Source organism: Sorex fumeus, unplaced genomic scaffold (genome assembly GCF_029834395.1).
Source record: "Sorex fumeus unplaced genomic scaffold, SorFum_2.1 ptg000047l, whole genome shotgun sequence".
Taxonomy (NCBI): Eukaryota; Metazoa; Chordata; class Mammalia; order Eulipotyphla; family Soricidae; genus Sorex; species Sorex fumeus.
This window is the reverse complement of record NW_026606104.1, coordinates 46,394,808-46,419,657: the sequence shown is the minus strand read 5'-3', so window position 1 is coordinate 46,419,657 and position 24,850 is coordinate 46,394,808. Positions and strand designations below refer to the sequence as shown.

Here is a 24,850-nt window from a genome sequence, read left to right as displayed (position 1 = left end):
AGTGGGGAACACTCTGCCTTGGTCTCCTTTGGCCCAAATCCCTGTCCCCAGGGACCCGCCCCCAAATCCTGGTCCCAGTGCACCCCACATTCTCTCCGGCCTGAGTGACAGAGGCTCAGAGAGGGGTGGGGGTCCCCCAGCAGGCAGGAGACACGTGAGGCAGTCCTTAAGGGATGAGAGCTGCCTGGTGCAGGCTCTAGGGGTGCTCTCCTCGAACCCCCTGGGCCGTCTTTGGTGTCATCTTAGCAGAGACTGGTGTGAGTGAGTGAGTGGGTGAGCGAATGAGTGAAGGAATGAGTGGGTGAATGTGTGAATGAGTGAAGGAGTGAGTGGATGAATGGTAATGAATGGAGGTAGGCAGGACTGTGTGCGTTGGAGCCCAGCTGGACTCTTCTCTGGAGGTGTGGACGGTGAGGTGGGCAGGGCCAGGCTGGGTCTAAGGCGCCGTGGGCCCCAGTCAGGCCTGCGGTCTGAGGGCCTGGGCTGGGCCCCCTCATCTGCGTGGGACCCAGCGCTGTGGCTCTGGGCTCCAGCCCAGCTGCAAGGCGCCCTGTGATTTTGTGTCTGGGGCGGGGGTGGGGTCAGGGCAGTCCAAGTGAGAAGCTGCCTCTGGGCTCAGTCCCTGCTCCCCCCTTCCCCTCTTTCAGCTCACTTTAGAGGGGGGCGTGGGCTGGCCTGTGCTGCCTCTACACACAAACACACATGCACACACACACACACACACACTCACAAACGTGCACGCGCATACACGCACACACACACACATATATACACCCCTCTAGCCCCTAATGGCTGTTCTGTGCTTCCACTACACACACACACAGACACACACACACAGACGCACACATGTGCACGTGCACACACGTGTGCACACACACATGCACACACATGTGCGCGCACACACACACACACACACACACACACCTCTAGCCCCTAATGGTTGGTCTGTGCTTTCCCTACACACACACGCACACACACACACGCCATGCTCACACGCACGCACACACACTCACACGCGCACATACACACATGCTCACATGCACACACATACACACCCCTCTAGCCCCTAATGGCCCACCACATCCTGGGAATCTCAGGTCTGCACCCAGGAGTCTTTGCTGGTTGTCTCTCACTGACCACTGCCCAGGCAGGCAGCTGCATAGCCTTCTCTTCCGGCCCCCCTTCTTTCAGAGCAGACCTTGGCCAGAGGGAGGGCTGCTCCCTCCCCCACTGACCAGACCTGGCCTCGGTGCCAAACAGGAAGCCATGATTACGGGGGAGACTGACTGGGAGACTGACGGGGGAGACTGACGGGGAGACTGACGGGCAGTGGCTGAGGGCCTGGCTCTGGGGAAGGGGTGGGGGTGGCAGCTGAGGCTGAAGGGCAGGGGGTGCAGGTGAAGACTGACCTTTCAGGGTTCTGCTCTAGATGCTCAGGTCTGTCTTCTGCTACTCGGGGCCCCCCTCTGAGCACTGGTGCTGTGTCTGTTTGGGGCTCTTAAGCCCCAGGGTGCAGTTTGAGATTGTAGATGGAGAAGAGGCCCATGGGCCAATGAGACCAGGATTGAAATTCTGTTCTGCAAATTTCTTTTTTTTTGGGGGGGGGGTCATACCCGGCAATGCTCAGGGATTATTCCTGTTTCTACACTCAGGAATTATTCCTGGTGGTGCTCGGGGGACCATATGGGATGCCGGGGATCAAACCCAGGTTGGTCTCGTGCAAGGCAAACACCCTACCTGTCGTGCTATTGCTCCAGCCCCCGTATTCTGCAAATTTCTTGCTTTGTGATCTTATTAAATTCACTTGCCCTCTCTGAACCTCCGTCTTCATTCAAATGCAGTCAAAACTAGCTCTGCCTCATGGATCAAGAATGAAGTAGCACTCAAGAACCTGGGGAGTGCATTGTCCTGAGAACATCCCTTTCTCCTGTTTCCTGTTTGGTTTCTTTCTCTTTAGCCCCCTTGCTCTCCCCCCATCTCAGATTTGCCATAAGAAACAGTGCCTGGCGTGTCACAGAGAGCCCTGAGCCATTGGCTTGCCCAAGGAGGAGACTTCTGAGCGCCTCACGGGCGGGGGCCCTTCCCTCACTTGGCAGAAGACCCAGAGTGGTTAAGCCCCCAGTCAGAGCTCACACAGCAGAGTCCTTTGCTACCCCACCCACAGCTCCTGCTCCAGCAGGGACCACGGCAGTGCCAGGGCTTGTCCACCTGCCTCAGCCAGGGCTCAGCTGCCCCCTCACCCATTGTGGGGCTCTCTGTGGTCCCTGGCTGACCTGGTCATTATACACGCTTAAGAGCCCCGCTTTTCTTTTGTGTGTGTTTTTGTTTTGGGGTCACACCTAGCAATGCTCAGGGGCTAGTTCCTACTCTGTGCTCACGAGTGAGCCTGGTGGTGCTTGGGGGGGACCGTATGTAGGGTTGGGGGTTTGAACTGGGCGGGGAGGGAAGGATACAAGGCAAGTACTAGCTCTCTGGCTGGGCTGGGGGGCTGGGGGATGATACTGGTTCTGGGTGGGCTTCTCCTGGGGTCAGTCTCGCCTGCCCTCCTTTAGAGCTTCCTGCAACCTGAGTGCTGCCACCCAGGCCCCACACCCCTCAGGCCCCCCCTCACCCCTGCAGCCCTCTCACCAGCCCAGACTTTAATAAGGGCAATTTGGAATCAATCACCAGCAGGATTGAGGAAATCTAATTGTAGCCAAGTGATTGCCAATTCCGTTCCGGGCTCCAGGGTGTTGGGCGGTTCACGCGCTCTGCCCCGCTTCTGACTGGGGCTTGGGGTGGGGGCCGAAGAGGACAGGCTTGAGAGCTGGGGGGGCGGCTATATGGAGCTGGGGAGGATTTGGGGTGCCTGGTAGAACCCTGTGAGGCCCTCCTTTCTGGGGCCATGGCTGGGGGTGGAGGACAGTGGGGGTCTCCCTGCCCTTGCAGACTGACCCTCCATGCACACACCTGACCTCTCGTAGGGCTAGGGGGCACTCTGCCTCACAGGTGGCCTGTGTCAGGGCTGGACACAGATGGGGGCTCTGTTGTCCCTTCTCTGCCCTTCCCATGCTGGTCCCAGTTCTCGCCAGCCCACAGGAGTTGGTACTGAGACCCCTTTTTACAGATGGGCACAGCACTGTGTCCTGAGCTGCAAGGAGCATGTAGCCGGAGTTGGGCTTGGAGGCTGTGGCAGGGATTGGGGGCCCGGGGAGCGCAAAGCTGGGCAGGTAGCTCTAGTGGGCTCTAGCATTTTGCAAATGCTCCTGAGCACTGCCTGCATGTGACATTGTCACTCCTCATGCCACCTTGTCTGCCACCGCTGCTTGGGGTGCATGATAGACATGATAGACAGGCTGTGCCTGGGGGAGGTTTGGAGAAGCGGGAGACCTTTGGGGTAGGCTAAAATCCCAGCTGCTCCCTAAGCTAGAGCAGAACTTGGCTTTAATCTTTCCTTCTGTCAAATGGGTTGGTGATGTCTCCTTGTCTGGAGGGAGGGGGAGGGGGAGGGGGACTGGATAGTCACTTTTTTGGTTTTGCTCTGGTGTCACACCCGGCAGTAACACCAACAGTTACTCCTGGCTCTGTGCTTGGGAATCACCCCTGGTGGCACTCGGGAGATCATATGGTATGCCAGGAATTGAACCCACGTAGGCCAAGTGCAAGTACCTGCCTCCTGTATTATCTCTTCAGCTGGACCTGGATAGTTGCTTTTTATTTATTTATTTTTGTTTGCTTCTTTGGTTTTTTTTTTCTTTTTATGTCACAACAGGCGATGCACAGAGGTTACCGCTGGCTCATGCACTCAGGAATTACTCCTAGCGGTGCTCAGGGGACCATATGGGATGCTGGGAATCAAACCTGGGTTGGCCGCGTGCAAGGCAAACGCCCTACCTGCTATGCTATCACTCTAGCCCCCAACAATTGCCTTTTAATGTGACCACACCCTGCGTGTTTGGGGGACCGGGCAGTTCGGGGCTGGAAACAAGGTTCCCAGTGTGCAGGAGCACTTTCTGCCCCAGACACTCCTGTGTAGCTGAGCTCACCTTAGAGGAGATGACCTCAGGGCCCCTCTCCCACCACATTCACATCTACAGAGGAAGACCCAGTGAGTAAGTTGGACCCACAGTAGCCACATTTGAGGAGCTGTCAGGGAGCCCTGAGGCCTGGCTGGGGATCAGTCCAGCAGGTCAGGCCCTCTCGCCCCACCTGCTCTTTTTGAAAGTGAACCAAGGCCACCTGGTGCTGGGCTGTGGGACATTTCCTGAACATTCCAGAACCCAGGGCCTTGTCCTGCTCTGCTGTTCACCTGCCAGTCCTGACAGCCACTGTTTGCTGTCCCTGCAGTGTCTGGTCCAGGCTGAGAACTGAGAACCCCAAGGTGCTGAACTTAGTCCCTGATCTGAGGTTTCCTATTGAGGTAGGGTAGCTGGCACCTGAGGGGGAGCCGAGAGAATGGCAGGAGAATAAGAGATTGGTGTCAACTCTGGAGAATTAGGGAGGGCTCCATGAAGGAGGTGTCCCTTGTACTGGTCTTGGGAGGCAGACAGCACCTGGATAAGCAGAGAGACCAGACTGGACTGTCTTTTTTTTTTTTCTTTTTTTGGGTCACACCTGGCGATGCTCAGGAGTTACTCCTGGCTTTGCACTCAGGAATCACTCCTGGCGGTGCTCGGGGGACCATATGAGACGCTGGGTCATCCGCATACAAGGCAGATGCCCTACCCACTGTGCTATTGCTCCAGCCCCCTAGACTGGACTGTCTTAGAGCAGGACTAGGGAACTAAATTGGTTAACAGTAGCAATAGTGCAGTGGGGGAAGGCACTCACCTTGCATTTGACCAACCCCAGTTGATCCCTGGCACTGCATATGGTCCCACTAGTCACTGCCAAGAGTGACCCCTGAGCACTGCTGGGTGTGGCCCCAAAACAGAGAAAAGAAAGAAAGGAAGAAAGGAATGGGGGAAGGAAGAAATAAGGAAAGAAGGGAAGAAAAGGGAAAGAGAAGAAAAAGGGAGGAAAGAAGGAGGGAAGGAAGGCTGGAAGCAAAGGTAGGAAGGAAGCAGGAAGGAAGGAAAAGGAAGAATCTCCTGGCAGAGAGATAGCTCAAAAGAGTGAGTGTAAAGGCTGGAGTGATAGCACGGCGGGTAGGGTGTTTGCCATGCATGCGACCGACCCAGGTTCGATTCCCAGCATCCCATATGGTCCCCTGAGCACTGCCAGGAGTAATCCCTGAGCATCGCCGGGTGTGACCCAAAAAGCAAAAAAAAAAAAAAGTGAGCATATACTTTGCATGCAGGAGGCTCAGGTTCAATCCCCAATACCACATGGATCTCCAGAACCACCTGGTATGGCCCCCCAAAAAAGACGTGGCACCCCCTTCTGGGAGAGGCTCGCAATGAGGTCGGACTCGGCTCCTCTGGCATGAAGGTCTCTGTAGTGAGGGCCACTGTTTCTTTGTTTTGGGGTTTTGGTCCACACCCAGTGATGCTCAGGATGATTACACCTGGCTCTGCACTTAGCAATCACTCCTGGAAGTGTTCAGGGACCATATGGGGTGCCAGGGATTGAACCCGGGTGCAAGATAACCATCCTACCCACTATATTATCACTTGCCCCAAGGGCCACTGGCTATTTCTGACTGAGTTTTGTTTACTTGATGGATATTTGTTAGAGCACTGCTGGGTGCCTGGTTCTGCATCATCGGGTGTTGCAGGATAAAAAATTGATACCCCTACCCCCATTGAGGCCTCAACATAGAAAACTACACTGGCTACAGATGGACTTGAGTTCAAATCCGGACCCTTAGGTTCTGTCCCCAGGTTGAGGGTGCTGGTCTGGAAAATGGGCACAGGCCATGTGTGAAGGCTGGCTGGGTACTTGCAAGGGCAGGGGTGTCGTGACACGACTGCTGCCTGCTGAGTTCCTGCCATAGGTCTCAGAAGACCCCTACCGCCCCCTCAGTCATCTGAGAGACAGACACTACTACCTCCATGATTCAGAGAGGTGTAGATGCCTGCCTGGGCCTCAGTGCTAGGAGGCAGCAGTTTGGGTTTGAACCCTGTGAGCCTGATCTGGTGGATGGGCTCTGTGCCACCTGTGAGGTGTTGTGCTAGAAAGGTTGATGTTAAAGTCGGGCAGTCCTCACTAGGTGCCCCTGTGTTCTGGGGTTGGTGGGAGGGCGGGGGAGGCCATGCGGGCGGGGGAAGGTCAAGATTTCATCTGGAAGCCCTTCGGAAACACTTGTTCAGCCTGAAGAGTCAACTGAAGACAAAGGCCTGGCCTCTAGTCCTAAAGTCCGAGACTGAGGGTTATCTTCTTACCTTCCAGTTGGGGAAATGGGGCACAGAGAGGTAGAGTGGCTTGCCCAACGTGACACAGCATGTTGGCAACTGACCTGGGGTTCAGAGCTACATGTTCAGACTGTCGCCCACCCTGTCTCTCCTAGTACCTGTCAGTTCTGCCCAGACTGCAAACCTGGTTGTTCCCCGCCTCTCCCGGCAGCCTCCATCTGCCTCCTGCTCATCAGTGCATCCGTTCCTGGGGCCCTCTGGCCTCTTCTCTCTGCCCCCAGCTCTCCCGCTGCTCCTGCCCAGACTCTTGGCAGTTCCCTGGGGCCAGAGCACATCTTCACAGACGCCGTTCCTTCGCAGTCTGTTCCCTTCTCCAGTGAACTCCTATCCATACTGCACAGCCCAGCCCAGATCTGGGGGTGCTGTGCCAGCCTCTCCTCCCAGCCCCCCAAGCACAGCGAAGCCCTTCTCAAGATTCTGCTCCCCTTCTGCAGGTGGGCTACTTTTCCAGGCCCCAATTCTGGGACAGGCTTGAGAGTGTGTTTCCCTGTAGGGTTACATTATTACCTCTCCGGGAGGCTCCCTTGGTTACATTGTTGCAGGAGCAACTCCCTCATTACATCATCTCCCTGATCAGTCACTTTGTTCCATTCCCCCCATCTGACATCGCTACATTGTTTCCTTTCCTGCTTTCACACATCCTCCCTCGTTTTGCTTCTTATTCTCCCCTGTTGTCACACCTTGTCCCTTTCTCCCAGGCCCCAGCTCATATGATCCCCCAGTTTGGAGGGGGGTGGTGGTGGAGGCTGGCAGTGGGAAGCTGAGGCAGGAGGGGTGGCAGGGTTGCTAGCTCCCCTTTTCTCCCCTTTTCTCAGGACAAACTCTGGGTTTCCCAGAGGCTCCTGCTTGGTTGGGAAAGACCTTCTCTGTGCCCCGCTCCCCACTGCCAACCTCGGTTCAGCAGTCTGCTCCCCGCCCGTCTTTCCCTTCCCCCTTCCTGCTCGGGACAGGAGTCTTGGGGTGGAGGAGTGGGGAGCTATCGTACAGCAGGTAGGGCATTTGCCTTGCACATGGCCAACCCAGGCTCAGTCTCCAACACCCTATGTGGTCCACTGCCAGTAGTGATCCTGAGCACAGAGCCAAGAGTAAGCTCTGAGCATAGCTGGGCGGGGGCGGGGGGGGCGGGGAACACAAACCAAAAAAAAGTCTTGGGGGCTAAAGGGATGCTTAGGGCCAGGCATAGAGGGATTCCTTTTTATTTTTTAACCAGAATTTTTTTTTTTAAATTATAAACCATCCCCTCCCCCCTTCTTCCCCTTCTTCACAGCTGCAGTTCTTGAGACCCGCACACACCACTGATGCTCACTCCTGTTTGGGTTGTGCCTGCAGGAGGTCACAGCCTCATCTGTGGTGCTTGTGGCACTGGCAGTCACAGGACCCCCAGTCACGTGGTAGAGCTGCGGGGTCTTGTCAGTGCATGCGGGCACTGGGGGCTTGAACTCGTGACTGTGTACGTGCAAGGCAGTGCTCTAAGTCTCTGTGTGATTTCTCTGCATTGTGACCTGCCTGCCAGGGCCTTGACCCCTTACTCTCTTCACCATCCCTCTCATGTAGGGTGAGGGCAAACCCGTGCCCTCCAGAGGGTCTGAGCTGGGCTTTTCGGAATTCCCAAGTGCTGAGGGGCACAGTTGCTGGCCAGGCATGTGGTCCTGCATGCCTCTGGGCTCTGACTTCTGGGACTTGGCTGAATCTTGCCTATGTGTGTGTTGAGGGGTAGGAGTGCAGTTAGGGGGCGTGCTCAGGAGAGTCTCAAACCCAAATGGGGTTCTGGCTTAGTGTTTGAGCCTGATTCTTTTTCTTTTTAATTTTTTTATTTTATAAAGTAGTTCACGATATTTGATGACATTTAATATTCAAACACCAATTCCAACACCGTTACACCTTCCCACCACCATTTTCCAGGTGTTTCCATCCCACACCCTAATCCCTAACCCAAAGCAGAACTGAAACAATCTAATATTTCCCCCTGAGGTTGGTTGCTTCTTACTTTGAATCCCATCAAATGTGGTGCGGTACTCTTATTAGAGTATGGGTAGGGTGTGTCCTATGAAGTATCGCACAGCCACAAATGCGGCCGCATGGTTCAGGTAAAGGTTCACTTGTGGGTGAGGCTCGGCCCACGCATGTGGAGAGCAACATTGAACATGGCAGCGGTTGAGTTATGGAGGTTTTCAGCTGCTGGGGCTGGGTCCCTTGGGGCAGGGAGGGGTCTCGCCTGCCTCCCTCTGGGGCACCCCAAGTGAAACAACCTGGCACGGGGTTCGGTGGCATGGTTATGGCGAGCTCCCTTCTGGGAGAGAAGGACATGCGATCTCAAGCCTGGTTCTTTTTGGTTTGCAGCCGAGTCCCCCATTCTACTGAGGCTAGGCTCAGGATGAGGAGTGAATGTGTGCAAGCAGGTATGGGGCTCGGGGTCACTGGGGTCTGTGGCCGCTAGGGGCCCTGGGGAGGCCTCACAGGGCAAGACATTCAAGATGAGTCCTTTGTCTTCAGCTGTTGTAATGAGGCCACGCCTGCAGGGGAGCAGGAGACCCCAAATTGTTCTTTCTTTCTCAGCTGCTAGGGTCTCATCCCACCCCCTTGGGTAACATGGGTACTTGCAGCCCCAGGAGAATGGTAGGGGGGTGGGGAGATGCTCTTGTCCCTCTACAGGTGCACACGTGTTGTCTAGATGCATAGAACCCTGCAGGCCCCTTATATCTTGGCTGGAGTCCGGCATCTGGGCAGACTTTTGTGCTGGACAGCAGGAACTCATGGGCACAGCTGAGCACATGCAGAGACCCGGCACACACCCTCCGTGCAGAGTCACAGGAGAACACACCCTCCCATGCAGAGACAGGACACATGCCCTCCCGTGCAGACTCACAGGAGTACACGCCCTCCCATGCAGAGACACAATACATGCCCTCCCCATGCACGTGGCCACCCACAGAGATGCAACCTGCTCTCAGGGACACTGCCACACCCACTCAGGTGGTCTACCCGCCTCCCAGCCAGTGGCTGCCCACAGAGCCACCTGCATAGGTGCTCCTGCCGTTGTGCCCACATGAACACTCGTGCAGGGTTGGTACTCTGTGCCACTGGGAATGTGTCCATCCTTAATCCCAGCACCTAATCCCAGAGTCTCAGTGCCCAGGCCAGAGGCGCAGCTGGTCATCTGCCTCCTTGGAGGAGATTAAGCAAGGGCGGGAGAGGCGCCAGCAGACTCAGGGCTTTGTCTGCCTGACGTCTGTCGCCTCCAGAGCCACCACAGGCTCGGATCTGGGGCTCCTCCAGAGGTTCATTTACAAACCAGGAGCAGAGGCAGGCGTGACCGTGGGCCTGAGGGGCGAGGAGGTGGTCCCATCATCTGAGTACCCGCCTTGGCATGAGGTGTCCTGGGAATTTGAGTCTCTGGGCACCCAGATTCTGGCCAGAGCATTTCTGAACTGAACAGAGTCTGGGGTTGGCTAGGGGGGAAGGGCAAGACTCTGGGCTGGAGAGCTGGAATTGCTTCTGGGGGACAGGGAGGCCTGGGTGCCAGGCCCTGGAGCGCCAGCAATGGGCCACTTGCAAATGCAGGGAACACTTTGGGTTGTCACAGTAATGGGGGTTGCTGGCACTGACTGGGCAGGGCTGGGGCAGCGCTGCTGAGTGGCCGCAGTGGCCCCAGTGGCTGTCCTCCCTGGGGCCAGCTGAGCTCCCAGGGAGAAGTGCTGTAGGGCAGGAGGTGTGAGGGGACTCCTGGGGGACAAGGTGTGCACCCCTACCCCCTGTGAGTCTGTATCCTGCCCATCCCTGAAACCCCTTCTGAGCCTGCATTCCTTTGAGTAGGACTGTCTCCTGCACACAGAAGGGACACCCCACCAGCCAAAGTACCCCAACGTTGCATGGGCTGAGCATTCCCCTCCTCATGATTGGGTGGATGTGACATTTGGGGGTGGCTGTGAAGAAAGGGGGAGAACCCAGCATCAACCCTGTGTGAGTTCTGACTGTGTCCCCCACCTTGCCTGCTAGGACTCCCTGACCCCGTCACTCTGCTGGCCTCCGTGATGCTGGGCGTCCACTGTGGCTGTATGCATTGGGGTTCAACAGTGGTAACTGGGGGCCAGGGGGAAGAGGACAGTTGCTGTCCCATCTTTGCCCTGGAGTTTGAGGAACCAAGCCATGGTCCCCATCACAGCCCTGGCCTGGCACCAGCTTTGAGCTCTGCTGTCCCCCAGGCCCTGCCCCCTGGGCCCACTCAGCCCATGGCCTCTCCGTTGGGGACATACCTGGGTGGGGGAACTGGCCATGGTGGAGCCTTGGGGAGGGGGCAGGCTTGGGGGGTCTTGGGGGCCAGAGCCTAGGGCAGTGACAGGCCCTCAAGACCTGTAGGCACGTGTGGGTCCCATGGCGGGGCTGCTCGATACCCCTTCTTCCCCTATAACCACACTGGAACCCTAAATTCCTAAGTCCCTTGTGGTTACTCTCGGCGCGACTGAGCTGAGCGGTCTCTGCCCACAGCTGGCTGGATGCGGTTGGGGGCCACAGGGGCCAGTATACAAGCCAGGCCTTCAAGCAGCTCTGAGGGCTGGAGACCCTTGGGGTTCCCACGTCCACTCTCTAAGTCCTCGACGCTCTCCCTGGCTCTGTGCTGTGGCCTGCAGGGTCTCTCCTCTTGCAGCTGCTTTCAGGGCTGCTGCTGAGAGGGCTGGGTGGCAGGCACAGATCTGGGGTGCAGTTTCACCCCAAGCTCAGCCCTGGGCAGGGGCAAGTGGAGACCGAACACCTCCAGCTGGGCCTGCAGCTCCCGCCTCAGCCCAGCATCTGCGAGAGAATGTGCTGGAAGCCAGGGCAGGGCCGAGGGTGGCGCGGCCGCCCCAGAGGGACAGACGAACTTGGTTTCCTGTGGTGAGGTGCGTCTGGGCTTGGCGGGACACCCTCCTGGCCCTTTCTTGGCTAGGACGGAGGCTCATGGAACTTCCTCTGGGTAGAATAGAGGCTGCCCAGACAGAGCAGGGCCTCAGCGCCGCAGAGCCACTGGACACGGGGCTCGTGGGACAGAGCGGGCAGGGCCCCAGCTGGGACTTGCTGCCCTTCTGGGTCACTCAGGTCCAAGCCTGTTCCCATCCAGGGTTCCCACCTGACAAAGCGGCCTTTGATTCAGGCAGGAGGAGACGGTTGTTGGGTGCGGCCTCCGCCCACTGGTCATCTGTGGAGTCAGTGTTTGCCCTCCTGGAGCTGGGCCTGGGAGACTCCTCCTGGGGCTTGACTGAAGAAGATTTGGATGCAAAGAGGGGGAGAGCAAGAACCTGACCCCCCCCCCCCCCCCCCCAGTATTTGAGTCCAGTCTCTGCTGTGTGAACCTGGACAGATTTCCCACCCTCTCTGAGCCTCCACCTCACATTCATTTTTCACTCTCCATCCACCCCAACAATAAGAAGCTTTATTGAGGTTTAACTTATGGTACAGTTCATCCATCTAAAGTGTATAATTCAATTTGTGCATTTCAGTCTATTCGTTTTAGTATATTTACAGAGTTGTGCAACCCAATTTTAAACCTTCTATCGCTCCCTTAAATAGAAACAAGATCCTTCTGAGCAGTCACTCCCCGTTTGCCTCAGCTCCCCCGGCCGGGCGACCCTGTCCCTTTCTGTCTCTGTGACCTGTGTTTGCACGGCTGCCCTGTAAGCTGCCGGCACAGAGCAAGGAGCCTGGGTGGGGGAGTTTCTCTGTGGCCATATGGGCCTCTGCCGGTGTCTCATGTGAGTTGGTCTCTGCCCCCTCTGTGCCCATGTGGGTGGGCTTGTGCCCCCTCTGTGCCCATGTGAGTGGGCCTGTGCCCCCTCTGTGCCTGTGTGAGTGGGCCTCTACTCCTCTGTGCCCTTGTGGGTGGGCCTGTCCTCTGTCCTTTGTGCCTTGGCATCTTGCGAACACCCTCAATGTTTTCCAAGTGCCTCCTCCTGTTACTAGTGCCAGTCAACTGTATCTTTGGTTTCTGTGCCATGGGGGGCAGCTTGTTGTATGATGCACCTTGTCTATTTTCTCAGGGGGGTCCTCTCCAGCAGTGCTCAGGAGGCATGGAGACCCTACCAGTGATTCTTGGCCATTGGTTCAATGCCAGGACCCAAAGCAGCACTGCTGCTGGGGGCAGGGGGCAGTGCTGGGGCCTCTGGGGCGTTTGTGGATGCTCTGGGGATCGGATCGGGCAGGTGTGGGCTTGTCGGTAACCGCTGAACCCCTCCAGTCCCTGTCCGTTTCTCTTCCTCCATCACCTGATGGACAGTGGTTTCTGTTGCTGGACCCTGCCAAGTCAGGCCTCCCATGGGTGTGGACACGCATTTTCCTCTCCCCGACCCAGACCCTGGGACACCCTGTGCCTTTTGGGAGCAGGGGGCAGGCCTCTCCAGCGGGGTGAGGCGTCGGCCCCTCTGCCCACTTGCTGTCTCTCTGTGTGTCCTGTCTTCCGTGCATGTTCTTGCTTGAGAAGGCAGGGTGATCCCCAGGTGGTGGGGGGTTGCTGGGGGGACTGCTTAGCACTATAAGTGCCCCTCTGTGCTTAGTGACGTGAGAAAGAGCATCCAGGGAGATCCAGGCTGTGCAGCAGTGGGGGAGGCTGAGTGCAGAGAAGGAATCTGCCCCCCGCCCACCCCAGGGCCACCCAGCTTGTCAGTGCTCATGGCTTCAGTCCACTTTGTCCCCCGGGCAGGTGCCTTGTCCTCAGACACCCAGCTGAGGAGTACTAAGCTGTGGGGCCTTCTTGGGAATAGGCTTCTCAAAACTGCTTAGAGGGGCTGGAGTGATAACACATCAGGGAGGGCATTTGCCTTGCACACAGTCGACCCGGGTTCAATTCCCAGCATCCCAGATGGTTCCCTGAGCACTGCCAGGAGTAATTTCTGAGTGCAGAGCCAGGAGTAACTCCTGTGCATTGCCAAGTGTGACACCCCCCCCCCCAAAAAAAAAACTGCTTGGAAGTTGGAACTATTATCCTGTCCTTTTGTAGACAGACAACTCAGAGAGGTCATGTAACTTGACCACGGACACACAGCTTCAGAAGACCAGTCCTGTGCTTTGAACCAAGCCATCTGCTCCAGGCAGTGACTCTGTTCACCCCCTCCACCGAGTAAGGAGATGATGGTGGGGCCAGGACACCGCCTTACCCCACCTGTATCTCACTTGTCCCCAAGGATTGTAGTGGCCTTCGAGACAATGGTGACCCTAAGCCAGTCCCTTACTCTGACTTTGGGCCACAGCAGTGATGTACTGGCCTCAGGCTATCTCTCTCTGCCTTGCTCTAGTCCCTGAAGTAGAATTGCAAGGACATCAGTGGGCTTGACTGAAGAGATAGTACAGCGGGGAGGGCATGTGACCAACTGGGTTTGATCCCCGGCACCGTTAGGGACCCCTGAGCACTTAAGTGAGTGATCCCTGAATGCGGAGCCAGGAGTGAGCCGCCCTGAGCACCGCCAGGTGTGGTCCCCAGCACAGAGCAAACAAACCTAGATAAATAAATAGGTCAGTCAGGGGGTGAGGGGGGGGTGGGAGGGGGGCTCACGTCTGCTCACAGGCGAGTTCCTTCGAGTTGTAAATAACCATCACTCAGGAGGGGGTGGGATCCAAGCTCAGCCTCTGGGCCTGGCCCCACACTGCTTGCACAGATGGGGTCGTTGTGCGGAGAGCCTTTGGGCCACTGCCCGAGCTGTGCGGTGCCGGGGCAGCTGGACACATGCCAGCCGACTGTTTCCTGTAGCCTGGCCGGGGGGGGGGGGGGCAGGAGTGGAGGGGGGGTGCTCCTGGAGCCCTCCCCTGGCTTTCCTGAGGATCCTGAAAGTTCAGGTCTGCTGTGTGTGGGAGCTGATACCCCGCCCCAGGCCTCTGTCACTCTGCAGCCTCCCTGGCCCTGCTCCCACTTCCTCAGCCGTCCATGCCCGCCTGGCTGCACAGTGCTCCCCATGACTCCCCTGCCCCCCTCCACGCCCTCCTGGCTGTAGCGGTGCTCCCCGCGACTCCCCTGCCCCCTTCCCGCCCTCCTGGCTGTAGAGGTGCTCCCTGCGACTCCCCTGTCCCCGGAGCCCAGGAGCCCCAGCCGGCCATCCTGCTCCCTGAGAATGCCTGGCACTAAGGGCTGCTCAGTCTGTTTCAGGGGTCTCCCAGCCTGGCTGTCAGAAAGTGGCCAGTATGATTGGGCCAGCAGGGAGCGCCTGGGCGCTGCGTGGCTTTGCATAGAATTTGCTTGTTTTATTTTTAAAATATGCTGAGCTCATCCTCGGTTCCTCCTCCAGCCTTCCAGCCCCATTGGATGCCTCCGGCTTTTAGGGAGATTTGGGGGGGTGGGGTGGGGTGGGGGAGACTGAGGCAGCCCTGCCCAGCGCACACTGGGATTGGGGACAGAGGTGATGCAAGGGGCGTCCACATGCAGATTCAGTGGACAAGGCGGTGGCAGAGGCTGGCTGTACCAGAGTGTTTTGGGCCCAGCATGCGGGCCTATGGGAGAGAACCCCGGGTGGGAGAGGGTGATGCTCTGGCTCTTTCCAAAGGATGGTGGCCAGGGATGACTCCTGAGGACTCGAACTGGAATCAGGACAGTGTCAACCCGGAACTATTCACTGCATCAGAGGGCACCCTGACCCCCACTTCCCAGGATGCGACATGTGAGACCCAGTGGGGTGGAGGTCTTTGGCCAGGACTCTGCAGAGGGCAAGCTGGACAGGCATCCAACTCTCACTGTGGGTGTTCCTTAGAGACCTGGGGGGTCCCAGAAGTGGACCGGCCCTTGCTGTGGGTGTTGGTGGGGTGACAGCAGAACCTGTACCCCAGTCCCAGCAGCCCTTCTGTGTGGCCTGGGCTAGGGGGACAGATCTGGCCTGGGTGGGGACCACCTCTCAAGGCAGATCACTTGTTCTGTTTTCACCGTCCTGGGAGTCACTTAGCCTGTAGTTCTTGGTACAGGGCCTGTGAGGGAGTCGGGACCTCTGTTGTTTGTTCCACTCTTTTTATTTTATCATTCTGTTTTGTTTGGGGGGCATACCGTGACTCTCAGAGATCACTCCTAGGGGCTGAACCAGGGTGCTGGGGCTCGAACCCAGTCCTCCCACACTCCAGCCTGTCATTCTCTTCCCTCCATTTCTACAACCTGCCTTCCTTTCTCTCTCTCTCTCTCTCTCTCTCTCTCTCTCTCTCTCTCTCTCTCTCTCTCCCTTCCTTCCTTCTTTCCTTCCTTCCCTCCTTTCTTCCTTCCTTCCTTTATTTCTTTCTATCCTTTTGGCTTTGGGGCCAGATCTGACAATGCTCAGGGGTTTCTCCTGGCCCTGGCTTGGAGGTCACTCCTTACAGTGCTCCAGGGACTCTATGAGATGCTGGGGATTGAGCCTGGGCCGTCCACATGTGAGGCAAGTGCCTTCCCCGCTGGGCTCTATTGCATGTCTCTGCCACCCCATCAGTTGGCCTTTCAGCAGAGCCACCTGCTTCACAGTGGCGTCCGTGCTCCTGCTGGATGCCTCTGAGACTTGCATGCAACCCACTGGCCACCAGAGCCCTGGTGTCCCTCTGGCCCGTCCTGGCAGCTTCAGGGCTCAGGCGCTGTCTCAGGGTTTGCTTTCCTTGGCTTTCCCTGCCCTAGAGAAGCTTCCCAAGGTGGCAGACTTGGAGTCTTCATGGTACCGAGAGCGGGTCCATGGGCCCAGTGCGTCCTGCCTGTAGACCTGGCCCCGCTGCTGTGTGAATTTTGCTCTCTAAATTTTGGTTCATCCCTCTGGGAATCAGGACTAGTAACAGCACATTGCTGGGCGTGCGAGGAGGCCGAAGCCTGGACAGTGGCCCGGCTGTCCTCCAGAGAGAGAAAGGCCAGCGTGGGGGAGTTCTGCGCTTCCTGCTTGCCTCCACAGGGGTCATAGCTGAGGACAGCAGGAACTGCTCCCAGGGGCCCAGAAGGGTCTATCAGGGTGATGGGACTCCAGTAGGCCAGTCTCCTTGTGAGTGACATGGCCCTGGGAAGGGGCTTCTTGATATAGGCCAGGGGTGGTTGGCTGGAGCTGACTGACCAAGCTCCAAGGTGGGGACATGTCCATCTCTCTGATAGTGAGACCCCCAAGTTCCTGGCATAGAGCCAACCACACAGTAGGTGCCTAATAAATGATACCTCTATTACTCACAGGAGGAGCCAGACAGAGATGGGAGTAGGGTTCAAGGAAGCAGATAGCACATGCCAGGCTGGAATTTCCCCTCCACCCCCCACCCCTCTGTTCCCAGCCTCCAGTGGCCTGAGAGAGGGAGGAGTCTGCCCTGAGGAGAGGACTGTCACCACTGAGAGTCCACCTAGTGCAGGTGATAGGGTGGGCTGCCATGGGATATTAAGATGGTGGTGGTGGGCCCGGGGACACGGGGCCTCTTGACAGGTCAGTGTGGTGGGGTCCAGTGTGGGGAAGCGCTGGGTCAGCCAGCCCAGCTGTGGTGGACATGGGAATCCCCAGGACTTCTGTGTCTGTTTCCTTTCTGCCAGTGCCTCGGTTTCCCCTTGGGGTCCCCTCCACAGTCCCAGTGGGGTCTCTTCAGAAGTGGGATACAGGGAGATATGCAGGGCCAGGAGGGGGACGTGGGAGCGGCAGAGGTGTCTGAGCGGGCACATTCGGAGTTTCGGCTGGAAGATGGGGTGACCGAGAGGGCCCAGGCTCAGCAGGAGCTGGGGCTCAGGGAAGCACTTTGGGGAGCTGGTGAAAATGGGATCAAGCTGTACCGGCCTTTTGGGTAACCTATTTTTCAGACTTAATGCTGCCTGTAGTATTAATAGCCGCTGTTGACTGCACCACTCATTAGCATGGGCGCATGTGGAGCCCAGGGAAGCTGTGGGGGTGGGGTGGGGGTGGGGGCATGATCCTTGTTCTCCAGGGCGGGAGAGCCAAGTGCCCAGCGTGCCCCCAGCCCCTGTGCCATCCCAGCCTCAACGCAGTCCCTGGACCAGGGAGGAGGTGACAACTAGCTGTGCCTCTCACACCTCAATGAGTGCCGTGTCTGTGGGCACAGGTTGCCCCAAGTCCGTGTCGGGGGTGTGTCTGCAGCTCTGCTAGCCTTGGGGGGCCAGGTCACCCCCATTCTCCTTGCTCATGAATGACACTGCCCTGACTCTCTCTGGCCTGGGGGCAGAGTTTTTGGGTGTTTAGAGGGCCTGGATGGGCTGCATGCCAGGGGCCCTGGGACCATTTGCTGGACGGTTCATTTTGCACCCCTGGATGGCAGATGTGGGGAGAAGGGTATTGTCTGGGTCCCAGAGCTGTGGCCCCTCTTACTTTCTGTGGGTTTACCCTGGGGGGGGGGACAGAAAAGGTCCCTCTGAGGCAGGGAGTGAAGGAGATTAAGGGGTGGGCTGGAGCTGCTGGTGGGACGGGGCAGGGGTGCCACCCGTGTACATTGCCTGCAGCTAGATGACAGGTGAGAGCACCCACAGGGGTGTTCCCTGACCTCCAGCTGCCCGTCGAGACTCAGGGTGTTGTTGGGAACAGAGGAAAGGAGGATTTGCGTGGGAGAGAAACGTGGGCGGGTGTCAGTGCCTGTATATGTCTGGGTTTGGCTGGCACTGGGGGTGTGAGGAGGACCATGGAGTCCAGCCTGGATCATCTCTGTGCCCCCCACATCCCACCCCCAGACCTGCCACTCCTGGCCTCGATCTCCACAGTCTGGCCCAGCAGACGTGGCACTCACCCAACCCCGGCAGGCCTGAATGCAGCCCCAGCGGGTGCTGGGTGCTCAGCCAGAGCAGCTGTGAGCAGAGGGGGTGGGCACCCAGCGCCCCCCCCTTCCCAGCTGAGGCTCTTCTTTGTGTGGACCTGCTGTCCTGCTGCCCAGAGCCTGGCCCTGCCCACATTCCTGCCGCGAGGCTCCGGGTCTCCGGGCTGGAGCTGGTGAGCGTGAGGGGCACCGAGTTCTCAGAGGACTGAGGACCTGGACAGGCCTGGCAGAGACAGAGCCTGGCAGGATCCGGAGGGGGTCTTCTGAGACCTCCTGCTTCCAGGCATCCTAAGTTGCTGTGTGTCCTGGGATTGATCTCTTTGCCTCTCTGAGGCCACTGGACAGGATGATTCCCTACCGCTGCATATCCCTCTCGGCTGGGTGTGGACAACGAGTGTCTCTCCCAGGTCAGGGCCTCAGTTTCCACATCTGTAGGAAGGGAGAGTTGAGATCAGCGATGCCCGGGGCCTTCCAGTCAAGGGTGTTGGCCGCCAGGGCTTCTGCTCCCTTGATGCTCACGGAAACTCCGTGGATGGGATTAATTGTTCCCGTTGAACCATACAGGAGCAGGGATTCGGGTGCTTGCCCAGTGCCACCCAGCCAGCCAGCTGGGTTGGACTCGAACCCAAGGTGCTCGGAACCCAAGGCTGGCCTCCTAACCCTGCTCAGCTCCAAGCTGGCTGCTGTGGGGAAGGGAGCTGGGGCAGAACTAATTCTACTTGATTTTATTCTTAGCTTTTGCTGCATGATTAACACCGCACAGGGCTCCTGGCCCCCCGCCAGCTGACCTCATTTGTGTGTCTGTGTCTGTTTCTGTAACTTACCCTTTCTTCCCCCTCATGCAGCCGCTCTTTTTTTTTTTTCTTGCCTTCCCTCCCCCCCCCCCCCCCCTGCTGTGTGGCCTTGGCAATGCCGTTTAACCTCTCTGGGCACTCATAGCTGCTTCTGCAGCAATGATTGTGTGATTGCAATCAGCCTGATTCTGCTTCCCTCATGCAACTGGTGAGGTGCCTTTGAGCAAAGACCTCGGAAGTAACATTAGGATGTAACTAGCAGTCCTCACACTCAGTTACTCAGCCCTTGGCTCATTCCTACAGCCTGTGACCGCATCCTTTTTTTCATTTTTTAGGGTTTTTTTTTTTTTTAGCCATACCTAGTGATGTTCAGGGCTTACTCCTGATTCAGTACTCAGGAATCACTTGTGGTGGGCTCGGACCACCAAATGGGTTGCCGGGGATTGAACTCGAGGCAGCCACATGCAAGGCTAGCTCTCTGCCTGCTGTACTATGACCCCTGGCATGTATCATCTTATTTGATTCTCCCAGGACCTGTGGGTGACATACTATCTTGTCACTCCCACTTTACAGGTGAGAAAACAGATGCCAAGAGATTGAGGGACCTGCCTCATTCTTCACCAGCTATCTGGGAAGCTGGCTTACTGACTCATTCTAGCTCACTGTGTGTCAGCCTGTTCCTCAGGAATGCTCAGGATGGGGACAGCATGTTAGGGGGACTGACAGCAGATTAGGGGGACTGGACCTGAGGAACCCCAGACTTCTGCCTTCGAAGGAGTTGGGGATGGAAGAGATGACCGATTTCCTCCCTCCCTACGGAGTGAGTTGGGGGTCTGAATGGCAGTGAAAGTGGGAAGGCTGTTGGTATTGGACTGATTCAAGACTTTTCACCCCAACCTGGGTGGTGAATGGGGGTTGAGTTCTGGTTACTGCTAGATCAGGTCCCATCAGAGCAGGAAGCCTGGGGTACCTCTCTCAGGCAAGGCTATGGGTCAGCTTAAGCTAGGGTGATGGGGAGAGGACTGGGAAATTCAGGGGCTGTGTCTTATTGGAAGGGGTCATGCCTCATCCCTCCTTGCCTGTGTGCTCAGGTGTGTGTGGAGGGGGTGGGCATGTGGGTGTTGGGGCTGTGTGTGAGGTCCCTGGGAGCAGGCGTTGTGCAGGGATAGATGGATGTGAGGGGACACACAAGGGGGTGGCTTTGCTATGTGCTGGGCTGTGAATGGCGTGTGTGGACTTTGGCTGTATGGGATGGCCATGGTTACGTTTGTGCAGGAAGTGACAGAGACTGAGAGTCACACATGAGTTGTGAGTAGGTCTAGGATATTAGGGCCAGGGTTCCAGAAGCCAAGGACATGGTTTTCCCAGCCTCAGTGTATGCATATGTGAAATGGGGAGCAAACCCAAGGGGTCCACTCAGGGAGGAATCAGCAACAGCCCAGGTCTCTGGTGGCTCCTGGGGAGCTCAGACTCCACTCGCAGATGGGGAGCCTGTTGGGGTCTGTTCCGACTGTAGGTGTACGAGGCGGTCAGAGACGTCCTCAGTGGGGTGTGCTGCCCTGTGCCATGGCCACCTGGTGATGAGGGTCTGCTGAGTGCAGGGGCCTCTGTGAGTGTGTTTGGGGAGCAGAGGGGTGCTGTTATGTGTCTGGGGGTGGCTCAGGGGTGTGTGTGTGTGTGTGTGTGTGTGTGTGTGTGTACAACTTGGGGTAGAAGAAAATCCTGAGTGTGTGGTGTCATGGTCAGGCTCACATTTTGGCTCTGAGCTGAGGGGACACAGTCAGGGCAGATATTGATGCATGCTGCTGTGTGAGAATAGAGTGTGTGTGGAGTGTGTGCATGAGAGGTGTGTGAGAGGGTATATGCTAGTTGTGTGAAAGTGAGGTGTGTGTGAGGGTGTATGCTGGGTTGTGAAAGTGTGTGAGGGTGTGTGCTGAGTGTATGTGAGGGGGTGTGTGATGTGTGTCAGGCTATGGTTAGGGTGTGTGCTGGGTGTGTGAAGGTATGGTCATGGGTTGTGTCTGAGGGTGTGTGTGAGGGTATGTGTGAGGGGTGTGTGAGAATATGTGTGAGGGTGTATGTGAGAATATGTTCTGGATATGTGTGAGGGAACGTGTGAGGGTGTGTGGGTATGTGCTGGTGTGAGTGAACATATGTGAGGTGTGTGTGAGGGTGTGTGCTATGTGTGTGTGAGGATGTTGTGTGTATGTGGTGCGTGTGAGGGTGTGTGCTGGATGTGTGTGAGGATGTTGTATGTATGTGGTGTGTGTGAGGGTGTGTGCTGGGTATGTCTGAGGATGTGATGGATACATGTGAGGGTATGTGTGAGCAAGTGTGTGCAGGTGTGTATAAGGGTGTTTTGGGTGTGTGCTGGGTGTGTTTGAGGGTGAGTGTAACGTGTATGTGAGGGTGTGTGTAAGGGTGTGTATATGTGAGGGTATGTGTGAGAGTGTGTGTGAGTGTGTATGAGGACATGTAAGAGAGTGTGTATGAGGGAGCGTGTGTGAGCATGTATGAGGGTGTTTTGGATGTGTGCTTGGTATGTTTGAGGAAGTGTGTGAGGGTATGTATGAGGGTGTGTGCTGGGTGTGTGTGAGGCTGTGTATATGTGAGGGTATGTGTGACTTTATGAGGCCATGTAAGAAATTGTATGAGGGTATCTGTGTGTAGGGTGTGTGCTGTGTATATGAGTGCATTTGTGAGGGTATGTGTGAGAGCATGTATGAGAATGTGTGTTTGGTATGTACGTGTATGAGAGGGTATGTGCTGGGTATTGTGAGTGTGTGAGGCTATGTGGTGGGTGTGTGGTATATATGTAAGCATGTGTGCTAGATGTGTGTGAGAATGTATGGTTTTTGTGTGTGAGGTGTCTGGTGTGTATGTGGTATGTGTGAGAGGTGTGGTGTGTTATTGGGTTGCACTGTCTCTTAGTTGCTGTGTGTGTGTGTGTATATTTGTGTGTGTGTGTGTGTGTGTGTGTGTGCACTGTTCAGCAGAATTGAAGGGTATAAGTTTAGGGCTGGGGGAACAGTGAGGGGTGAGGGTGGGGGTGGGTGGCCCTGGAGCCCTGGGGCAATGGGATTCAGTCTCCTTTAAGGGAATGGCATGAATAATTGGGTTAATTTGCCTGGATTATGCAAATAGGAGGTTGTGAAGAGGTCAAAGGCTGTTTGTCACTATCCTCCTCAGGCACTTGGTGACTTCTGAGGCTTTTCCTGCTTCCTCCCAGCCCCCCTCCCTTGAACTCTCTGTCCCCACCCGCTTCCCTGTCCTCATCCCCCTCAAGGCAGCACCCCTTTTGCCCCACTAGGCCCCCAGCACTGTCCTCCTGCTGGCCCAGTGTGGGGTGGGAGGTGCGCTGCGCCTGGCCTCTGCGGGATGCTGGACACCCACATACACCCCTGCGGGTGCGGGCTGCTGCTCAATCAGGGTGCTCTCGGGTGCAGCTTTGGAAAATCACTGAGGTGCCCCTTCCCCAGCTTTGTCTGCGGCTCGTGAGGCTAAATTAAGATGTGAGAGAATTCTCTCCCTCCTCCGCTCTCGCCTCCGCTCCCTCCTCACTCACCCAACCCTCCCTCCACACCCCTCCCAGGCCCTGTGCCCTGGCTTCCCTGGTCCCTGCGTCTTCCCTGCCTCTCGGGCCAGTGTGTCTGCAGTCCCCCTCCCTGCTGGCCTCTCTTCTTCCACCATCTCCCTTTCCTGCCCCCCCTCCCCATCTCTGCGGGGAGCTGGAGCTCCTGGTCCTTAGCTTGGAGGAGATGATCGTCATGGTAACGGTTGTCATGCCGATGGCTACTGAGCTGGGATGAATAAGATCTAGGTGAGCCCTACCTGGATAGAGGCTGATGTGGGTTTCACAGGAGTCTCCGTGCTTGTCTCGGGGCTCACAGGACACTTCACAGGACTGCAGCACACCCCCACCCCGTGCCCACCCCCGAGAGTGTGCCTGTTTGCACCCACAGTCAAGGCTGCACACAGCGCCCCTCATGGCTGCCAACCGGGAATGTCAGGTTCTGCCTGTGTCTCCCTGTGTCTGCCTGTGTTTCCCTGTGGTTCCAGGGGTGTCATTGTAAGGGGGTGTGGCTTGTGCATTGGTGCAGGCTTTTCTGGGGGGCTTTGTAGGGACTGGTGTGTGGCACTAGGCACTGAGAAATCATTGCTCCCCAGTGGGACCCTCAAGTTCACCCCAATTTGCTGATCCTCAGGGACCACCAACTTCATAGACTCCCCCAGACATGCCCCAGGCATGGCAGGCGACAGTGAAGTTTATTCTGGGTTTAGGGTCCCAGTAGTTCCTGCTCAGGGCCCCTCTGGCCCCACCCTGCAACCCAGTCCCCGCCCCATCCCCTGCCTGCTCTGTGCTGGGGACAGGGGCTGCTCGCCAAAGCTCCAGGCTTGCTCTAAGAGCACAGCAGAGTCTCCCGCGGGGCGGCCCAGGCCCAGCAGCTGAGGCTGTGTTGTGGGCAGCCACCAGTCCACTCAGCCCGAGTCCTGGGCAGTGGAGGCAGAGACGGGAGCTGAGGGGAGTTGGACTGTAGCTGCTCTGAGCTCTTGGAATGTCTAAACCGGAGGAAGACCCAGCAATTAGTCACGGGAGCAATTACACTAATTGTTCCACTCTCTGACTCACTGGTAGCAAGTAAATACTGATTAATTCATTACTTGGGAGACTGTGGGGGGGGCGGGGGGCGGGGGGCGGGGAGCTCCTGGCTCCCTGCCCTGACCAGCTTGGGTCAGGCTAGAGCAGGTGGTCTCTGTCGGAAGCAAGAAGCTAGCACCGCCGGATCTTCCCTCGGGAAGGGGTGTGAGAGCCCACTGCCCCGACTCCTCCTCCTCTGCTCCCCACCTTTCATGTGGAACTGCACGGTACTCCGATGGGATCCCAGCTTCCCAGAGACTGCATCAGACCCCTGGAGCTTTCCTCCTATTCTGCTCCTTCTTCCCTTCTTTTCCATGTTGGAGTAGGAGCCACCAGACTACCCTGTCCAGACTGAGCCAGGGGACACCCGAGGAGGGGGTTCCTTAGAGCGTTGGTGGGGAGTCGGGATCATCTGGCACAGGAAGGAAGAGGGTTCTTGGCCCAGGAACAGTCCGAAGGAAAGGGGCTGGGAGCCCTGGCAGAAAGGGATGGGGGTGGGGCTCAGGGACTGAGGAGAGCGGGGCCAGGTCTGGGGTGCTGGCTTCTGCCCACCTTCTGCACCTGGCCCTTGCTTCTGCTGTCCCCGCTGCTGAGAGGCCTTTCTCTGCTCCAGCTGGACAAGGCCGAAGGCTGTCCCATCCGGCCAGACACATGCATGAACCCCCAGCTCCTTTGGAAAACTCAGGGACCAGGCTAGCTCAGTCAGGATCCAGAGGCGGGGAGCAGGGCTGGCCCCATCTTTGAAGGAATGGCTGCCTTCACCAAGGGCTGCAGTGGGGAGGGGGCGCTCAGACTCTGGCCCCGTTCTTCTGTGCCTGGCTCTGCCCTGGGAGAAGTGTCCTGTGCTCCCCGCCCCTGCCCTGCTGCAGAGCCCTGGGGGCAGACATGGCTTTTGGGCCCTGCGCTGACTCTGAGATGCCTGGGGAGAGGGCAAGGAGGGAGTAGACTCCTGTTGAGGGGGAGGGTAGCAATCTGGTACCTGCTCTGTCTTCTCTCCCTTACTTTCCCATCAAACTCCTCTCCCAGAACCCCAACGCTCCCCCAATGCCATGTTTTTGTTTTGAGACTGTTATTACCCTGCCTTTGGGATCTTGAGGTGAGACTTTGGGGTCGAGCAGAGCCTGGATCTCATGTCATCACCTGCCCGCTGGGTCCCCCGGGTCACCATGTCTCAGTTCTCTCCTCTGCAGGGGGCTACTGGCCTCCCGTTCCACTCCAACCCCACATGCTTGTCTTGGGGAGTGGCGGGCGGGGGGAATCCTGTCTGTGCCTCGAGGAGCAGGGGATCCTATCTGTGCCTTGGGGAGGGGTGGGGGAACCCTCTCTGTGCAGTCTAACCCAGGCAGGCCCAGAACCGGCTCTGCGTGCGTGCTGTGGCCATGCAGGCTCTGGGACTCATG

At 57.3% G+C, this 24,850-nt stretch overlaps 1 protein-coding gene across 1 annotated transcript in view; it reads left to right on the top strand.

Moving 5' to 3' along the window:
* The window catches only part of SDC3 (syndecan 3), a gene marked incomplete at its 5' end in the record, with an annotated part of 36,826 nt that overhangs the window by 3,192 nt on the left and 8,784 nt on the right, over positions 1 to 24,850 (top strand). The gene's annotated exons all lie outside the window — the stretch shown is intronic.